The sequence below is a fragment of the Hermetia illucens genome, chromosome 3, assembly GCF_905115235.1.
Source record: "Hermetia illucens chromosome 3, iHerIll2.2.curated.20191125, whole genome shotgun sequence".
Taxonomy (NCBI): domain Eukaryota; kingdom Metazoa; phylum Arthropoda; class Insecta; order Diptera; family Stratiomyidae; genus Hermetia; species Hermetia illucens.
In genome coordinates, this window is record NC_051851.1 from 143,693,499 (window position 1) to 143,713,794 (window position 20,296).

The following is a 20,296-nucleotide window of genomic DNA, read 5'->3' on the forward strand; positions in this document are numbered from 1 at the left end:
CTACCATGAAACTCCCACTAGGGGACCAACTGCAAATAGCCACACCGATAGTATTTCCTCCAGGAGTTCTTTTGAAGAATATCCTCTCAAAGTGTCATCCTGGTTCCCATGGTACCAGATAAACTCGGGTGAGGCTTCTTGGCAAGAGCCACTTCAGATAAGTCCCATTGCAGGTTGGTTTCTAATCGCACTCTTCCAGTATATCGGGAGGCAAGTAGGAAGAATGAGCACGCAAAGACCAATCGTTGCAGACAATATTGTCAGAGAGATGATCTGAGAAGCGCTGGTAAATGGAGTCGTGTTGCGCATTATATTCGGGCTCGTCTTATTGAGAAGAAAATTGAGCTCGACGGAGGGACCGGATGGCACGGGGTTCCCTGAATTAACAACTATCTTTCTCCCTTCCCATTGGTGAAAGGAATTCCCTGACTTGAAGGCTCCCAAATCGAGAGAAAGGGAGGGCTAGCCCGAAGTAATGTGTCAAACGGTTCCAAATTAGTTCTCTGATTACAGGGAGGTGTTTAGTTGGTAATCCGATTTCATACTGTTGCGGGAGTCCAACACTTAGTGCGGATACGCATCGACCTACTCTACTCGAAAAAAAAACATTGTCGCATTCAGGACGAGTGCGCTTCTTTGCAATGCAAGACCGTCGAGCCCAACGGCTATACTCCGTTTGAGTGCATTGATGGCCGGGATGATTTCTTTTCTGTTTGGTGACTAACCATTTCTCCCATAAGAAATGGAACTTCGCCGGATATCATATGTAGATTTTGGTAAGAAATTTGAGGAGTCCTGAATCCGCATCACGGTTGTGATGCACGGATCTCTCAATCTTTGGCAAACACCCAGTAGCAAAAAAATATAACTTGTACTTTCTCCCAGGACAGAGGAAACTCATCACACTGCCTCACCTCTGCTCTGGGAAGAGCGTGACCGATGCGACTACAAGGTAATATTTTCTCCCTTATATAAATTCACTTAAACCTGAATTTTATTAGGTGGTTGTGTCCGAGATATAATTCATACACATATCGTATTTTTGAATTTATATAAGGCAGCAAAAACCACCTTGTAGCCACTTTGGTCACGCTGCTTCTAGGGCAGAGGTGAGGCAGCATCTGATGAGTTGCCTCTGTCCTGGAAGAAACCGCAAGTTACAAAAACTTGGATGCTTGCTCAAGACTGAAAATTGAAACCGCAAGTTACAAAAAAACTTGCTATAATATTCCGTGCATCTTTTTAACTGTTGATTATCGTAGATGAGGAGTCGGCTGTTAACGCCCTTCACAGAACCATCAAAAGGTTTGCGGCCACATGCAAGTTCTTTGGTGATGCGTTATACACTTTTGAAATCATTGCATTCTGCGGCGTCTTCCGCTTCCCTGACCAGCGCAATAGTAAATTCCCTTTTGTCATGGCGCACACTACGCTGAACTTCCCGGAATTTGGCTCGCCCGCCATCGCTTGCAGCGGTCAATAAAGCTTTCACTACGATCGCCAAGGCCATGCTTCCCCATTACATATCCGAGCAAGATGTTACCAGAGTCCACCTTTGCATTCAGATCACCCATCAGGACCACAATGTCGACTTTAGGAGGCCTCTCTTCAACTGTGTATAATTGCTTATAGAAAGCATCCTTTTTCACTATATCGGAAGTCTCCGTTGGTGGATAGCACTGTACAATTGTGATGCTCCTTAACCTGGGCCGGAATCTTGCGATCAGAATCTTGTCAGAAACCAGCTTCCAAGTCGCGCCTTGTGGTAACCATCAGAAATAACCCGACACTCGGTTTTCCAGAGAACAAAAACATATTGCCGCAAGAGGGAGGGGAGTACTCTCCAAAATCTCACCGTCTTATTTCGTTTAAGCCCAGAATGTCCAATTTAATCGTTGGAATTGTTGCTTGAGTTGGAAAAAGCAAATATTCTGAGGACCCTCTATACCGTTGTCGAGGAGCGTGCGCGCATTCCAGAAACCTATGTTCTTCTATAGCTTTCAGTCCTCTAACCATTTCTTTAAAAATATAATAATGAAATTTTTTTATGCGTCGCGAGGTTTAAAGCATCTCGTAATGAATTTTAAATCGATAAATACATGTAGACTTGATGTGTCAGCAGTGTATGAACGGCACTAACAGTAATGGGATATAAAATTCCAATTTGCTTACATAATAGTGGAGAAATGCTACTTTTGCTTAAATAATCCCCGGAAAGTTGTACAAAATATTCTAGAAAAATCGGCTGGTCATACTACAAGTTTCAGAACGACACAAAAGAAAAAATCGTGAAACCAAAGATTTAAGCCAGTAACCCGAAAATGTATTTTATTCTTAGCCGTCAAAAACTTTCTTCTAAAAAATTATGATAACAATTTATATCCATATGACTGTCGTTCCTTGGTTATAAAGTGAAACCGAATACCTCAGGGAAGTTTATATTTCTGCCTCGTTCTATGCAGTTTTGGAATAATTTGTTTGCCCAATACTTGGGTATCTGGGTATGTAGCGGAGCCAGAAACAAAGACATTGACTTTCCCTAGCGAGTGAATTGTCTATTACCCCTTCAGTCTACTCTGGGTACCTGGTCACTGTGGCATAGAGGGAAATGAAATCTCGGACGCTTTAGCGAAAGAGGGGTCAATCTCCCCTATGCCGGGACCGGAGCCAGCAATTGGGGTATCAGTAGCATTGGCTAAATCTGTTTTCAAAAACTGGGAACAAGTTTCCCATAACGACAGGTGGCAGAGCTTAAATGCTGCTCGACACACCAAACTTTTCCTGCCAGAACCCAACATACGTACCGCAAAGTTTATCCTGTCGAAAAGCAGGAGGACTTGCAGGTGTATTGTGGGCATTCTGACAGGCCATAATTCACTAGCTGGGCATATGTTCAGAATAGGAATTACCGAAGATGATACGTGTCCCTCCTGTAATGAGGAAGCGGAATCCACGGAGCATTTCCTATGTGAATGCCCCGCCTATGGACGCATCAGGCATCAGATCTTTGGTGCCGATGTCCTCCAATTGCGACGGGTTGCATCACATCCACTAACGGAAATCCTGCGATACGTTAACGAATCCGGAATATTCCGTTAGACGGGGGAGGCGAGTACAATGGGCCAACGCGGCCTGAGTGCTCAGAAGCTGTAGCTTCTCCCCCACCATACACACACACACACACACCCCTTCAGTCTTCTAGGGAAAATGTGGACGAAGAATCCATAGCTCACCCTAAAAATTGGTCGGCCCGAGGCATATCGAAGAAGTGTCGCAGATAAAAGTTGGTGGAACTCTTCGACCTTAGAATTTAAGCAGTAGCTATGCGCAGGACAAGAAGAACACTGGAACAGCTTGACTGTTCAGATAATTGTATTTTCAAAATTGTGATTTGTGATAATAATATGTATCAACTATGATGACTCCCAGAGATGGCGAACACCATTAGCACATCATTCACAACGGAAAACTGAAAAATCAAAGAAGCTGCAATGTGAATTGTCAGCACTGTTTTGGATAATAAAAAAGACAAGAAGTCAGGCGAAAATGGAACAAAAAAATCTGAAGGGATAGATGACTTTAGAATGTCAGGTAGATAGCAACCATCATTGTTTGGGATGAAGAAGCTTAAATGGTTGGTAATATGACAAACATAACTTCAAAATGTGTCAGTAATATTGGTCAACATTTATAAGATTTACTGTCTACTTGGTAATATACATAAGAATTCTGATTTTGGCAGTATCTGGTGTTTTACGTAATTGGAGTTTATGAACTTCGATATCTATGCCTAGTTTGGAAATCGAAAGGTTTTACGTACCTTGACCACTCGCCACTGAACCCAAAAGGATTGATTATAGCTTGGAAATCGGACAAAATCACCGAGATCCAGAGGCGATTTTTTGAATAAGACCGCCTATCGTAACTATATAGCACCATGATGCATTAGGGGTGTAAAAGAAGTTATAGTTACATCAAGTTAAAACTTACAAAATTGAGTCATTTCTATTGCTTGGCTAATGAACCAATTCTCTATCAGAAAAACGTTTGACATTACAACTTTGCCTTCCATTTCCTACTATTAATTAAAATTTTTTAAATTAAAGTCTAAACTGGAATTCCGTCTACGTGAGACTTTGAAAATCCTCTTCAACTTCCGCAAACTACATAATTTACAGAGCCAGGCATATGACCTTACAAAAAACCTTTGTAATAGTCAATTTGCATAAAATAGTTGCATATCGATATCGATATAGTTTCACGTAACGATTAGATAACGACCTGCGGCAGCGAACTCACTTGGCCAATTCCCAACGATATCCATCCGTAAAGTATTCTCTGAATCATATACAATGCATAGAGTTAAAATCTATATTCTCCTATTATCAGCACCGTCTCAACAGTGAGCCCGAACCCTGAGAATATCATTACACCAAATAAAGCCAAGAAAACGAAATGTGGAGCCTGCATTGAGACATCATCCCTTGAATACTAATTGGCTCGAATCAAAAACACAAATGATTTTTTCTTCTGTTGTAAATTCATCATTATATAGAGAACTCATTATTATTAATGGCATATGTGCACATGGTGTCAATGTGCAGTTTATCCACCTCGTCAATCACATAACATTCAACAATGCGCCAAGAAGGATTTAAAGTGTATTTACATTTTCCAGGGAGAAATAGAATGTAAAATGCGAAAAACAATAACAATAAATGACGAGGTGAAAAAATAGAAGAGAATAACTTCCTCAAGGAGTATAACATCACAACATTGTTCTGACAATGAAATTCTTTTGCGGTTTATTGGCAACAATAACGATTTCGTTTATGGGAGAATTGTTAATCGTATCTGAGAAGAAAAGATATTTGTTATAGATCTAAGCCTGCGGCTTTTCTTAGTGAATCAGATGAAAGTCTAAACTTTTTCTATATTATGAATCATATTGGATCTCTGGAGATCCATGCATTGTGAAAGATTAAATCAAAATAATGACCACATTATGACAATCTTCTTTACCATTTTTCGTGCTTACTAATTCATCAATAATTGGTCATACCGAAAAGGCCACACAAGAGACGTTGGTTACTAAGCCTCATCTCTGGCTAGAAACAGCAATTCGTTGAATCAGCTGAGACTTCTGATAGAGTGAAAGAAGTGGGTGGCTTTCTATAAGCACCTCGAAATGGAGCATCTGGAAATTGGAATACATATGGTCTCAAGAATCACGACAGTGCAATGATTGAGATGATTGAGCATCAAACTCCTGGCTCTGACACCATTGGCTCCAATTTTAGTTCCAATTGTGCTCACGTCCATGCTGTGGCTGTAGGCTTATCACTTACGCAGCATTAAATATGGTACGAAGATAAAATAAGTCAGGAAGCCGAAAGCTAGATGCTGCAGGCATGAAAGGTTTTGTGTATTTCTTTTATAAAACGATTTGAGTGAACATTTGTCCCATTAGTACCTAACACGGAATATATCCATATAGTATGTCATATATCCACTTTTGCGTAACACTGACAGTCAGTCTTGAATTTGCGTAGAAGGGACGACGTTGACCTATTATAACTTTGTTAGTAATGGCGCGATTTCCCCCAGGCAGGATCATACTCTATTTTATAGCCCACATTGCTGCACTAGTCAAACGGGAAGAATAAAAATAGGAGAATACAACTTTGAGACCGTTGATAATTTCTCCTATCTAGGGTCGAAAATCACAATCGATAACAGCTACGATGATGAAATCCGCGCACGGTTGTTATCAGCCAACAGAGCCTATTTCAGCTTACAAAAACTGTTCCGCTCGAAACGTCTCACCATAGGGTCACAGCCCTTACTGTACAAGACAATGATCTTGCCAGTCCTCATGTATTCCTCGGAGACTTGAGTTCTTAACAAGAAGAATTGCTCACTCTTGGCCGCATTCGAGAGAAGAATCCTCGGAAGAATTTTTTACCCCCTACATGAGGATGGACGATTCTGTAGCCTACATAACGACGAAATCTATGAACGATACCATGATCGTCTGGTTGTGGTTAAAATCCGGCACAATAGGTTACGGTGGGCTCGTCACTTAATCCGTATGGATCAGGAAGATCCAGCCCGGAAAGTCTATAAGGGAAATATCTATGGTAGAAAAAGAAGACGAGACAGAACCTGCCTGAGATGGAACTATGGCGTAGGTCAGGACGCCAGACAGCTTTTAGGGATATCGAATTGGTGGATCTCGGCGCAAAACCGGGATGTTTGGAGTTCCTTATTAAGGCAGGCCTAGACCGAATACCGGTTGTTGCGCCGTTGATGATGATCATTGCTGTAAAACTTCGTGATTCTAGGATGACCTTAGGGGAAGTTATGCAATCAATTACTAAAAACTATGGTAATATACTATTATTAACTTGATTTGAACATATATCGGTATTTCGGACCTGAGGCACCTCTTGATTTTTTTCAGATTTTTTGATTGGGTAGTTTCTGAGAATGGGTCCACGAAAGAAATGATCATTTTGAACCCCCACACACCACACCTTTCAAACAAATGGCAAAACTAGTACCGGCATCAAAAAGTACTAACCAAGACCTTTCATTCAAATTACATCCCCTTTTGCATGCGTGGGGACCGCCCTAAATTCGGCGTAGAATGATGTAATTGATTCTATGCTTGAGCGTTTACAGTTCCCATCTTTTCACCAAATTTGGTGCCGATTGCTATAACCGTTTCCGAGAAAAATGCATGTGACAGATAGCCAGAAAGCAATTGATGAGGATACATTCATAGATGTATGGTTGGACTAGGACAATATACCAGATACATCCTCGGAAAGAGCCCTCTATATCACGGAGTGTATTGCGAAAACATATGATTCATCGATGCCGAGACTTTCCCCAGTAGAAGGCAAAACTACTGCTGGAATAGAGAATTGTCTGATCTTCGTTCAGCATGTCATCGGGCCAGACGACCGGTTCAGAGAACAATGGGTAGCGTAAACCAGGAAGTGAAGCAGCGAGCTTAAAAGGAAGCCCGAAGAAACCTGAAGCTGGCCATACAGCGAAGCAAGAGTGACTGCTTCAAGCAACTCTGCCCAGAGACGGATATAGTCCCCCAGACAGGGTTGTGATGGGGATATTAAGAGGTCAGGCAGCTCCGCAAATTACGTGCCCCGATCTCCTACTGAAAATTTAGAGGTCAGGCAGCTTCACAAATTACGTGTTCCGATCTCCTACTGAAATTCGTTCAGGGTTTGTTCCCTCAACACCAGCGGTTACAGTCTACAGACTTCTTTAGATGAGGCTGTAATATCCCCAGTAATGACAAAAGAAGTACTGGATATTTGTGGTAGGCGCTGGACCTCGACGGCATACCAAACAAAGATCTTTAGCTCGCAGTTAAGTCGAGACCAGACATATTCGTAGAATTGTTTGAAACATACTTGGCGGATGGGATCTTTCCCGCGATATGGAAAAGACAAAGGTTAGTGTTGTTGCCTAAACCTGGTAAGCCTCCTGGTGAACCGTCTTCCTACAGTCCTATATGTCTATTGGACACTATGGGAAAATGTTGGAGCGAATAGCATACAACAAATTGCTCGCGGCTGAAGAGAGTCTAGGAGGCTTATCTGATCGACAATTCGACTTCTGTATGGCCAGACCAACCGTCGACGCCATCAAACTGGTCACTGGCTTAGCTGAAAATGCGATGCGCGGAAAGGATGGCATTAGCATATAATATGCTCAACTCTGCGGGTTGGAACCTTATAAGGAGGTCATTGGTGACGATTGATATACTCAGTTACTTAACTGCGCTAGTCGACAACTATTTACCAGATAGAAGGTTCTGGTACGACGCAGACAATGGAAGCAAAGAATACATTATCTCCGCGGGTGTTCCACATTGCTCTGTTTTGGGACTGTTATTGTGGAACATCATGTATAATGATGTCCTTAACGTCCCAGTTGCTAGCGAGGCCACAATAGTGGGTTACGCTGACGACATAGCGATGGTTGTTGTTGCAAAAGATCTCGCGGATGTGGAATTATATTCATCCGAAGCAATCGCTGCTATAAAAAACTGGCTGAAATATGCAGATTCTGCACTTGCAGAGGATAAAAAAAGGCGGTGTGAAGCGGCGTAAGGAAACCATTGTCCGTATCAGAATGGGGAAGCATATCATCACTTCAAAGCCACCAATTAAATACCTTGGAATGGAGATAGATGCGAGGCTGAAATTCGAAGAGCACTTACAAAATGTTTGCACCAAGACGTCCAATGTTAGCATGGCCCACGCAAGAATAATGCTAAAGTTGGGGGCCCGCGACCCACTCGTAGACTGCTTATAGCTAGAGTGGGGAACTCTATACTGCTCTACGTCACGCATGCAATGATCAAAAGATGAGCGCGGTTAGTAGAAAGACCGCCTTAAGAACATGCTGCTGTTACAGAACCATTCCGGACAAAGCGGGTTATGCAGTAGCCGGAATGATGCCGATCAACATTTTGGTCGATTAGATGGCACGCTATGATGGCGGCTATGATGGACCCAATTTCTTCTCTGATCGGCACGTGAAAAATGCCGTAATGGAGGAATCGTTAAGAAGATGGCAGTAATGGGGGGAACGATCGAAAAAGGGTCGATGGGCCCACAGATTGACTTCGAGACTTCGAGACTTCGGTTTTGTTTCACACAAAACTTTAAAATTTAGTCCTGTGAGTTGAGGCAACTAAGCGGGATAGTAATTTGTGGGCCAGCACTTTATTGCTCCAAGACAAAAGCGAATTTATTATTGTAGATTCTGCAGTATAGAAGAAAAAATTCGTGCAAGTCATCGGCTTAAAAATCATAAGTTGCCAGGAGTCGATGGAATTACAGCCGAATTGGTTAAATATGGAAACGACCAATTACACCAAGTCGTTCATCAACTAGTGCTCAAGCTGTGGGACAGCGAATCAATACCTGACGATCGGCAAGGAGGCATTATCTGTCTCATACATAAAAAGGGAGATATCACTCAGTCCAGCAATTATAGAGGTATCACGTTGCTGAGTACCAAGATATTCTCCTCTATCTTGCTAGGCCGGATAGCCCCATATGCCCAGAACATCATTGACCCATACCAAAGAGGCTTCACTCCAGGCAAATCAGCAACAGATCAGATTTTCTCTCTGCGGCAAGCGATGGAAAAACTGTTGGAATATGGATATCAGTTCCACCATCTCTCCATCGAATTTCAGGCCGCCATTGATAACATAGCCAGAGTAAAACTGTACACGGCCGTGAGAGAATTCGGTATCCCGACGAAATTGGTAAGACTGACTAGGCTGACCCTGACCAATGTGCGAGGCCAGATAAAATCAGCAAGATCACTCTCAATACCATTCAACATCAACAACGATCTAAGAAAAGGGGATGCCCTATCATGCGTCCTCTTCAACCTGGCCCTGGGGAAGGTGATTTGCGATGCAGACGTAAATGCGAGAGATACCATCCACTTCAAGTTCACCCAACTACTGGCCTACGCTGACCATATTGACATTATGGAAAGAGCAACCTAAGATGTGCAGTCTACCTTCATCCAGATCGAGCAGGCGGTAATCGGGCTGCACATCAATGAAGGCAAGACGACGTACATGGTGGCAACGTCAGCGCCAAAAACGAACGAACAACATCGAATCGCACTGGTCCAACGAAAACAATAAAAATAGGAGACTACAACTTTGAGACCGTTGAAAATTTATCCTATCGAGGGTCGAAAATCACAATCGACAACAGCTACGACGATGTAATCCACACCCGGTTGTTAGCTGCCAACAGAGCTTATTTCAGCTTACAAAAGCAGTTCCGCTCGAAACGTCTCACCATAGGGTCAAACCTCTTACTCTACAAGACAATGATCTTGCCAGTTCTCATGTATTCCTCGGAAACTTGGATTCTTAGCAAGAAAAATTGCGAACTCTTGGCCGCGTTCGAGAGAAGAATGCTATGAAGAAAAATCCGGCTCTTAGGTTAGGCTACGGTGCGCGGGTCACTTAATCCGTATGGATGAGGATGATCCCACCCGGAAAGTCTATAAGGGCAATATCTATGGTAGAAGAAGAAGACGAGACAGACCTGCCTGACGCTGCCATTATTTGCCCGATATTTAGCCAATTATACTGAATCTAGTGAAGAAAAAATAAAGGATTCGACATCCGTTCCATTTGCGGTGAGGGAAGAACTTTCTTCCACGTGATTGTCGGATCCAGTTTTGATAATCAATTCTGCTTCCCATATAACTTTATAAGAATATATTTTGTCATTTTTAGGACCATGTACGTGACTTCTTACGACTATCTCTGATATTTCTAGAAATAAGATACTTTCCCCTTTGATGGAATAGAAATCGCATTAAAATAGTTTATGGAATGATGGATGGTTCCAGCTGAATTGAAAAGAAATTGAATATTTTAAAGCTGATTTTATTTAAGATCTTAACTTCAATGGCGATAGACACATTTAATGGTCATTGTGCTTCCATACATCATTTTTGGTGACAGTTATATACTATTATAAATTAAAAATACAATGAAGTCTATTCTGTTTATAAACTGGAAATTGGTGGCCAAGAATTTTGACAATGACGCACTTCTTTTGGGAAGGAATGTTTTACAGTAAAATTGCCTTCCAGCTCTTCCAAATATGGTATTGTCATACGATGTTCATCGCCTTCCCTGTGGGTGTCCTAATTAGTATTTCCCGCAGTTATCTTTAATAATTTATCATATTTAGGTCGCATATACCATATATATGTTAAAAAGAATAGGATTAAAAATATCCCCTGATGATTTTCATCGGAATATGTAGGACAAATTGGTATTAGTTTCTTTCTAACTAATTCCATCCATCCAATATATCTTCTTTTGCTACTTAACTTTGAATAAATCGCCAACTAGCAACTGATTTATTGATTCAAATATCCTCTCCGCGTTATTTTTATCATGTAAATGTGTATTAGAAAGGCCACTGACCAAAAAATTTTGTTCTCAAATGGAGGAGTATGTTTGAAATCGATTTCAACTAAGCGGGACAATGAAATGAGCAGAAAGACATTGACGGAGAGTGTTGAAAAAATCTATCCAAAAAAAGGTGCATAAATATTCAAAATGAAGATAATAATAATTAAATTAACATAGCTTTCGCCGTGGTATCAATTCTTTACTGAATGGGCCTAAAAAATTTTGGGTTGAAAAGTCTGTTTATTTGAAACACTGTTGGGGGTAGCCCAAGCACTTGAAGATATTTTCGGTTATGCTAAATACCTTATGCTTATTTTAATTTAGAAATAATTGGATTCTGACCCCAAACTATCCTTTCATCCCCGCACTTATGAGCCGAAAACTGACTCACTTATCCCAAGTCTCTACTTATTTTTTTATAAAAGCTTTGTTTTCATTCCATTCCATGATTCATGTGCTCATTCTTTGATATAAAAAATGGAATCATCAGAAAACCACACGCTTTTCGATATCGCGATAATCAACACCAGTAATATTTATTGCTCCGCCATGCAATGCGCAGGTCGACGTTCAAAAATTCGATCCATGCATTTTTCATTACTGATACCATTTCGGTAGTGAGCCATAAAAAATATATTTTGGAATCCTGATCTTGGAAAACAGCTTAAGTTCAAGAATTCGAAATCAAAAACTGGTATTCTGGGGGCTTGAGGCTATTAAATGACAACAAACAGTGCAATGACCCGCGCGTCTCATGATAAGCTAATGAGGAGTTTTTATTTACACTGAAATCTTTAGTAATTTGTTTACTATCAAAGTTTTTTGGAATCGTTACTAGTAAAACACTAGATGAAGTGAGAACTAGTCGTAATACCCACCAAGTCATTATTCATGATCTTAGTCTTCGTCGCAATTTGCTTCAACAGGCGGCAAAAAGCCGTTAAACAGGCTCTTGCATAGTTAATTGCTTCAGTGCTCTAGCTATCGAGTTACTGGCTTAAATCTTTCGTTTGAAAATGGAGCATGATCATTAATATAACCATGACTGTGACATTATGTATGTGGGTGGAGTTTTAGATTTTTTTCGCGATCGGTAATGCATTGTAAATTATGTTAATTGTCTAAATTTATCTAGTCGAGCGGTATTTTTTGAATAGTCATTGATGGAAGACGAATGAGCGGAGATTTATTAGAAGATACTTCCGATCTAGATTGACATATAAATCGTAGGTTTAGATTATCTGCAAATGCAAAGTCTTTATTAACAAGAAAATGGGATTATTAAACCGTTATGGAAAGGAGTGTCAGCAGGTGGTGACAGTGCTGGTTTTTTGCAGACTCAGTTCAATAGCTTTCGCGATGAGTAACGGAGTGCGTGAATTTTGTATTTTTCGGTGTGTTTGATTTACCATTTTCGATTCAATTAAAATTTGGGTCAGACAAATTGTATTATTGTTTAGATTTGAAGTTTTTAGAGTAGGTAATTTGAATTGTATATTTTTGTTATTATATTGATTTTACAAAGGTTGCTGAGTCATGCCACACAGCGAATACTTTCGAAGTTAAAATAAAGAAATTCAAAGGATTCCGATGCAATGAACAATAGGCGTCATTTTAGACTATGAATCTGGTCGCGTAGGATTACAGTGACAATGCATCTTTCAACTAGGAGTTGTGTTTTAATTCCAGACACAAAAGCTATTCTGATTTTACATCTTACAAAACCACCTAATTCGTTACACAGGGCATCCCATATTGTGAGTTATGAACTATTAGAGAAAAAAACTTCCAGATTTTGTTTCCTTTCTTCACACGCTTTGCTACGCGTAACCAATTTGGTAAGTACACAATTTATATCATACTAGTTCTGCCTGTGTATATTTGTAAAATCTGCAGATTTTCCGCAGGTACTGGAAGAAGTAAACCAAACTGATGATACACTTATCTGATCATTTGGTACGGCGAGGAAGACGGGGGAGCAACCCTGTCGGCCAGACCAAGCCCAAGTGACCATGGAGAACCTTCACGTGGCGACATCGAGAAACACTGTGCTCACTTTGGCTTCCTGGTGGTGATGCAGTAAGCGAATCTCCCATGGCTTAATTAGGCCGATCACACCCGAGTCTGAACGGAGACTTCTGTGACGAAACCTTACCAGGAGTGTACTGGTATCATGGGAACCGGGATAACCTTCCGAATTTATATGTCCTAGGAGAATTCCTGGTCCCGAACTGAAAGTCGGTTGTAGCGGATGGTCCCCCAGGGGGAGTTGGGCTACATCCAAGCAGACAAAGGGACCTTCGGGCCTCAAACATAGAGTTGCGTTCCAACGCGAGTGCCGTCTTGCTTCTTCTTCTTTTTCTTCAGCCTTTGTCCCGTTCACAAGCGGGGTTGGCTCATCGTGATCGGTTTCGCCATTTGGCTCTATCGAATGCCTGATCTGGGTGCAATCTCGAGGCTTTTAAATCCCCATCCAGCGTATCAAGCCACCGTTGTTTCGGGCTGCATCCACCAGTATGAATGCTGACCCATGCACTTAGTATAGACTGGAACATTATCCTCTAATGTTCGTTTTTTTTTTGAGTGTCATTTTCAATAATTTTCAGAATTTCAGTAGAGAGTGCAAATTTTACGGTGGAGGAGGAGGAGACTCTCATCTTCAAACCCGCTGAAAGAAAAAGTTAAACCCTAGCATTTTGACATTAAAATTACCCCAATTCGTCGCGCAATAATCCTTTTAATCGGGGACGACTGTTCTTCCTCTTCCTCTTGCATACCCCTCCGTCCTTTCTCCTTAACACGGTAGGGTTGAAAATTAAAACATAGCAAACACTCACTTTGAAGGACCATAATTTTTTTCAAGGCAGGGAGGTGATTGACACAAGCTTTCATGAGGAATGAAGAGGGGCGTATCTTCCCCCAACATAAATTTCGCATTTCTGTGCAGCAATCCGTGTCAAAGCATTTCCTTCGGATGTGGGGCCGTTAGATCCTGTTAGACGGTTTTAAACGCCTCCTAATCTATGATAATTTCGCCAGTACGAATCCGTCGTCCTGCGGCTGAAGGGTAGGTAGGTAGGCTTGGCTCTTCAGAGCCAGCCCGTAGCATTCACGAAGGAAAGCAGCTCTCCCACCCTAAAGCTAGAAATCTCTCTGAGGTCCCCAAAGAATGGTTTACCCAGTGTCCGCAGCCTGACTCTAGCCAGAGCTGGGCAATCGCAGAGAAAGTGCATGAGGGTTTCCCTTCCTTCTCCGCAGCTTCGGCAATGCGAGTTGTAGGGTATGCCGAGCCTAGTGGCATAGTCCCCTATGGGCCAGTGCCCCGTGCAGACCGCCGTAATCTTGAATGCATTTGCACGCGTCTGGTACAGGAGCTCTCGTGAACGGACTATGTTATAAGCAGGCCAAATTCTCCTTAACTTGGCACAACTTCTAAGCTTTCGTCATTTCAGGCCCGCGGCTGTTATGTAGTGCGAGTAGACTCGGCTAACGACAGCCGCCAGCGGAACACCGACTGTATTCGCCGAAGGACTGCCAAGAGCAGAGCCTTGCCTGGCCAATCCGTCAGCCTTCTCATTCCCCTCTATGTTCCTATGCCCGGGATCCCAGAGGAGAGTGACCTTGAGCGTGCCGCGCAGACGGTTTAGCGCGTCTTTGCACTGCCCCACCAGCCGGGAAGATGTCGTCGCTGAGTACAAGGCCTTGATGGCCGCTTGGCTATCGGTCAGAATGGCTATGCTCGAATCACGCTCCAACCATCGACAGACTTCCAATATCGCCAGTACTTCCGCTTGGAATATACAGTTGTAAGTTCAATCTCCAATTTAGCTTAGGATGCAGGATTACACCCAGCTACTTTACATTAGAGGAAAGAACCAATCTTTGTTCATTTAGCCGTGGTAGATGGAATTCAGATATCCTTGTCTTGGTGGTGAATAGCATCAGTTGCGTTTTGGTTGGGTTTATGCATCCGCATCAATATGAATTATATTGATGTTGAAACCCGCGAAGTTACTTCAGGCCTAAGTCGGCCACGACTGAGCCAAGTCTCTTTTGAAGGATATGGGGAATCCTGAGTTCGTCCACTTGATAGCAGACCGGACAAATTGGAAAGAATCTTTCTTTCTCGGTTTCTGGTGCATGGACTCATTCGTTCTCAGCTAGAACCCAAATTTTCAAAAATAGACGACTTGCGATTTTGTCCAAGGCAGAGGCTACTCATCAGACGAAGCTGTAAGTCGTCTATTTTTTAAAATTTTAGTTCTAGCCCAGAACAGAGGCGTCCATGAAACGGAAAGTGAGAAAGAAAGTTTCTTTGCAATTGGTCCGGTCCACCATGAAGTGGATGGCAAACTCATATCCTAAAAAAATTACAAAAGAATTGTTCCATACATTTACTATGAGAGTGTTTATACAATCCAGCAGCAGGCTTTCTGTGTCCAACACAGTATAGACAAATGTATTCATATGATCCAGTAGCTACCGTGCCCGGAACCTACCGTGTCAGATACAGCAGAATTCTTCTATACATTTACTGTGAGCGCAGCACAGTTCAGAATTCTTTGAAAGAATATATTTCCCTGTCGTGGAAATTATTCCAGTAGGGACATTGAAAAGTTATTCCATTGGAAGCGAAGAAGCATAAACATGCGCATGAGTTTTTTAGGGATTGTTCCGTCGAAGGCCAATCTATATCAAAATGTTTCTCTCAAGAATTCAAGCGTAATTTTCACAAATATAAAGTGGTTGCAAGTGTAGAATGCAGTTTTAACTTCTATTTTATCTGTAATTTCGTGAAAATAGGAGTAGCAAATTCGTTCCTTTTCAGCAGTGAATTTATCATCCGCTTGGATAAATAAATGAATGAACACAATGTCATGAAGAAAGTACCGTAGGGGCCTTTGACAATACTAATTATACAAGCATTCATTTTTCATTAGTTTATATTGATGAATCATTGATGCAAGAACAAAATAGTTGGCGAAGGTCCTCCTCCCCCCCCCCCTTTCCCTCAAGTGGAATGCGCAGAGCGGTGCACATGCCCATCGTAAAAATTCAGGGCGGGAGACAAATGGTCCTGGCTTCTACGATGCCAAGTCTGGCACGCTCCGTGCTGGATCGTATGAATACTTTCGTCTGTGCTGTGCTAGACAGTCTCCTGAAAATTTCTGGTGGGAGCATACAGCTATGTACGAGGATGTATTATGCATATATCTATCTAAATTGGGCACTATCCGCCACCCAATTAGAATATATATATACATATGTGTGTCTGCCTGAAGTAGCTGGTACCGATATACAAATAACTAAAAAAGTTCATGATGATCCTATACACTTTTTAGCGTGCAATAAATTGATATAATATACAAAAATTTCACCCTCTATAACTTTGTTAATAACAGTGGGATTTTCTTCAAACTTTCCAGAATTGAGCCTTTTATTATTACTCATTCTAACGCTAAATTCTACTTCTAGGATGAACTTAAAGGGTTTTTCGGGTAAATTTCTAAAATATCGTAACTATTAACTTTATTTGATGAGATATTGGAATGGGATGTATTTTGAGGCCTAGATTTCGTAGAGATATACCATTGTGACTTTTTCAAGATTTTTCGACTGTAAAGGTTCTGAGATTGAAACCTGTTTCACTTTTTGGGGCTCATATTTTGAGCCGTCAGTCCATTGTGTTGCATCCATTATCAAAAACAGTTTCGAAAAATACTAATTGAGCCCTTTCATTTGGTACCCTACATGACCATTTTCTGCGAAAAAAATGTGTACACCCCCCTTTCGCATATATCCTAAACTCAAAAGAAAATGACACCACTTGCTACCTGTAAAGAAATTCATAGACCACACCTATTCACCAGATTCCGTGACCATGGGTTCAGCCGTTTTCAAGTAAATCGGATGTGACAGACAGACAGACATTGAATCGATTTTAATAAGGTTTTGTTTCGCACAAAACTTTGAAACGGTCCAATGCTGACTGCACATCTGTTAAAACTGCTGAACTGACGAAACCAATTAAGAAAGTAACAACTTTCGTGACTGCATCAATAATTTTTGAAATCAGATGAAGTTCTACAAGTACTTGGAAAGTGAAGACAGTTAACCTCAAAGTAACTGAATATCAAAGTGCTGCTCAGAGTTTCGTCCAGGTCAAAGGCGACTTTTCAGATGCCCCCCACTCTCATCAATCCTTCTGCATAAGGCAATACAAGTATTCGATACCAAAAAAGCTCGGACAAGGTCTTTTTTGTCGAAATTTACTACAGTTTCGGGTTACTCGCTTAAATCATTTGTTTTTAACTATCCAATTTTGTACTTCGCGGGCACCCGTACGAGGATAAGATGTTAACATATGAAATTCTTTTCACGAGACTGGGAGTAATTAGCTTGCTTGGATAATCTGAAAAAATCAGGGAACCGAGACGCCTGCTTATTTCAGCACTTTATTGCTAATGAAAGGCATAATAATGATCACAAAAACAGTGAAACGTTTACAAGTCCATTCTTTAATTTAAGTTAAGTAAAGGCTTAGCTCCCTCTTAGACAATTTTAGGATGGGGATTGAGAATTTACGAAGATTATTACTGTAATTTATCCCGAAATGGTCCTAAGCTTAGTTGAACCAAAACTGCAGAAGTGATATATTGAATAGCCGCGAGACATCTGGGCATCTCAGGGATTAGCATTGTGGGCAAATATCATACTAAGATAGTGATTCCCCCAGGGCGGTTTGGAGACCCTTAAGGCAAAAACTGCTTTAAAGAAATTTAAATTAAAGTTCTGGGTTGAAATGGGGAAAATGATATATGGTATGCGTCTATCTCTTCATCATTGAAAGAGTCAATTTATTTACCTTATTTTATTTTTTGTCTCCAATCATTTTTGGTTTTTGCAAATTTTTTTGAATCCGATATCGACTTTCTTATCCTAGACTTCTAATCACCCATCCCTAAGAAGTTGTTCTTTAAAATAAAAGACTATCTGAATGTAATCTCGCGATGTTTCTAGCAATTAAATTATTTGAAATAATTAAGACTTGCCTTTCTTTTCGATAGTAATATTACAAGTCCTTAGACTTATAGCACTGATGAAGGCATTTGCAAGGTTAGTAAATATTACTGATGTGGCAGCCTATGTGAGGAGTCCGACGATGGACAACCGTCTTCAATACCATCGTGAGAAGAGGGTTTGCATGCTGTTTCTCAAAAGTAGCTAAAGCAGTAGCAAGGACTACCTCGGAGGTCGAACCTGCTGAAACAATACGCAGAATTCAAATTAACACTTCACTCGGTTTTTCTCGACTTAAAGAAACCTTGCTACAGAATTGACAGAGGGTGCAGCTAGAAGCCAAGCACAATGAAATCGCACCAGGAAAGATTTCAGTTTTTCTCCTCGCTGCATATAATGATGTAAAATAAATGACTGGGTCACGTAATATCTCAGACAAATTTGAGTCCGAGGTAGATGTAAAGCTTGCATTTTGTCACCGATCCTTATTCATTTTTGGGTCCGGTTTATATTACGTCTTGCTTTGTTTGGATGGTTTTAAAGAGCTACACGAATTTTGGGGTCTTTTTTCAGAGACTGGATTACCTAGATAATGGAATGGAATGGAATGAATTTGTATCTGGGAAATGTGTAAGGAGGGTTAGCCCACAACAGAACCATTTTTTCAGGCTGAACCTGAGACAATTTTAAACGGAAAATCACAGGCACCGGGATGAGTTGATCGAAAGTTGGGAATTACATTGGATAGACAACGAATTAACAAAGGTTGGTGATTAAATTCAACTTTCCAGAAATCATGTAAGTTTCTAGGTAGGTGGTGGACAAATACGCGGGATGATAAAAGGGCTTCGTTCGATCTTAAGGCTTAGAGCAACCCAGTAAAACTAGACATCCTTAACATAAGCACACGGAAACCCCTCTGTAAAGTTTTTCTTACCTTGCGACGGTAATTAAAGATATGAAATCCTATAATTGAAACAAAATTTGATGCTAAATTTAAGGATTAAGGAACTGATTCAGTTGTTGAGACTTTCTTGGTCACACAACACAGTTACATTATATTCTAACTTTCTTCGGTCTAGTTACCATGAATTTCATACACCGATTGCATTGTATCTAAATATAATTTCTTTACACAATTATAGCAAAAAATGTGTCCACTTCACTGAATATGTGTAATCACCTTTCCAGACTTCATTCCCATCTCCACTTTAGATCTTTTCAATCTAAATATAACCGCGAATGGAACATATTCTTTTCCTTTCACAATAGATTACGGGAATTTCTAACTCTATTCTTAAATTCTTAATTTTTTTCTACTTTCCACTTGAATACTAGAATTGTTTTTTTTTTTGCAGATCTGTTTTTTTTTTTGCTGAGTAGACATTTTGGCTGTCCATAATGCTTTAACGACTATCAGAAAGAACTAGTTCAACGCAAAAGTAAGACGTTCCAATAGTGCAAGAGCATAACTCAACGAAAAGCCACAATTTATCTACACACGACTATTGTACTTAATACACAACCGCTCAAGTACAACCGTGAAAATTTTAAATGCAAGTCAAGTACACAGTTCAAAAGAAGAAAAGCTAAAGAGTGTTACTTTTAAAAAACAGTTAAATTTACCGATAGTTGTCACTCCAATTGGCCGTAAATTAATCCATTGATTGCCGCCAGTCTAGGTAAGTAGCGCGAAATTGCAGCCGTAACTTCTTAAATTCACTTCTTATGTCCGTTTTGATTGTTTCCAAGATAATGATAATCCACCACTAAGCAATCCTATCCTCAACACTCACCACAATACAAGAAATGCACCGAGATCTCTTCCTTTCATCAAACAAAAGTTACATCTTCCCTGAACCGATTCGCAATAGTAACTAAGTCCATGCGTTACAAATTGTTCACTTTACGGCGACTTAATTAAAAAAAAACTTTTCAAAAACTTTAATTCGAAAAAGTTATTGTCACCAGAAGTTCTTTTCTTGCCAGACGGTGGACGGTCTTCTTAACACTCAACCGTCGTCGTCTGTATGCGAAACACGTTACTCCCAACTTCCAGAACTGATTCTTTTCGATCGATTCCCACCTCTATTTATACTCGAGGCTCGAAGGTGCCTTGGCCGATAGTCATCGTACTTCTTTCGTTGCTTCTTTAGGTTCTTGGTGAAGTCTTGGAGGCATAAGGTGGAATGCATCTTCGTTGTATTCGAAACAAACAAGTTTTCGTTAATGGCTTTTTGGCCATAAGCCAGAGCCTGCATATGGAAAGATTCAAGC

The 20,296-nt window shown here is 40.8% G+C and overlaps 1 protein-coding gene across 1 annotated transcript in view; it reads right to left on the bottom strand.

Moving 5' to 3' along the window:
- LOC119653153 (probable chitinase 10) overlaps positions 1-20,067 on the bottom strand; it is a 36,129-nt gene extending 16,062 nt beyond the window's left edge. Inside the window, exon 1 of the mRNA XM_038057693.1 lies at positions 19,646-20,067. The gene's annotated coding sequence lies outside the window, so the exon portion shown is untranslated. The remainder of the gene's footprint in view (positions 1-19,645) is intronic.
- Positions 20,068-20,296: the final 229 nt, after the last annotated feature.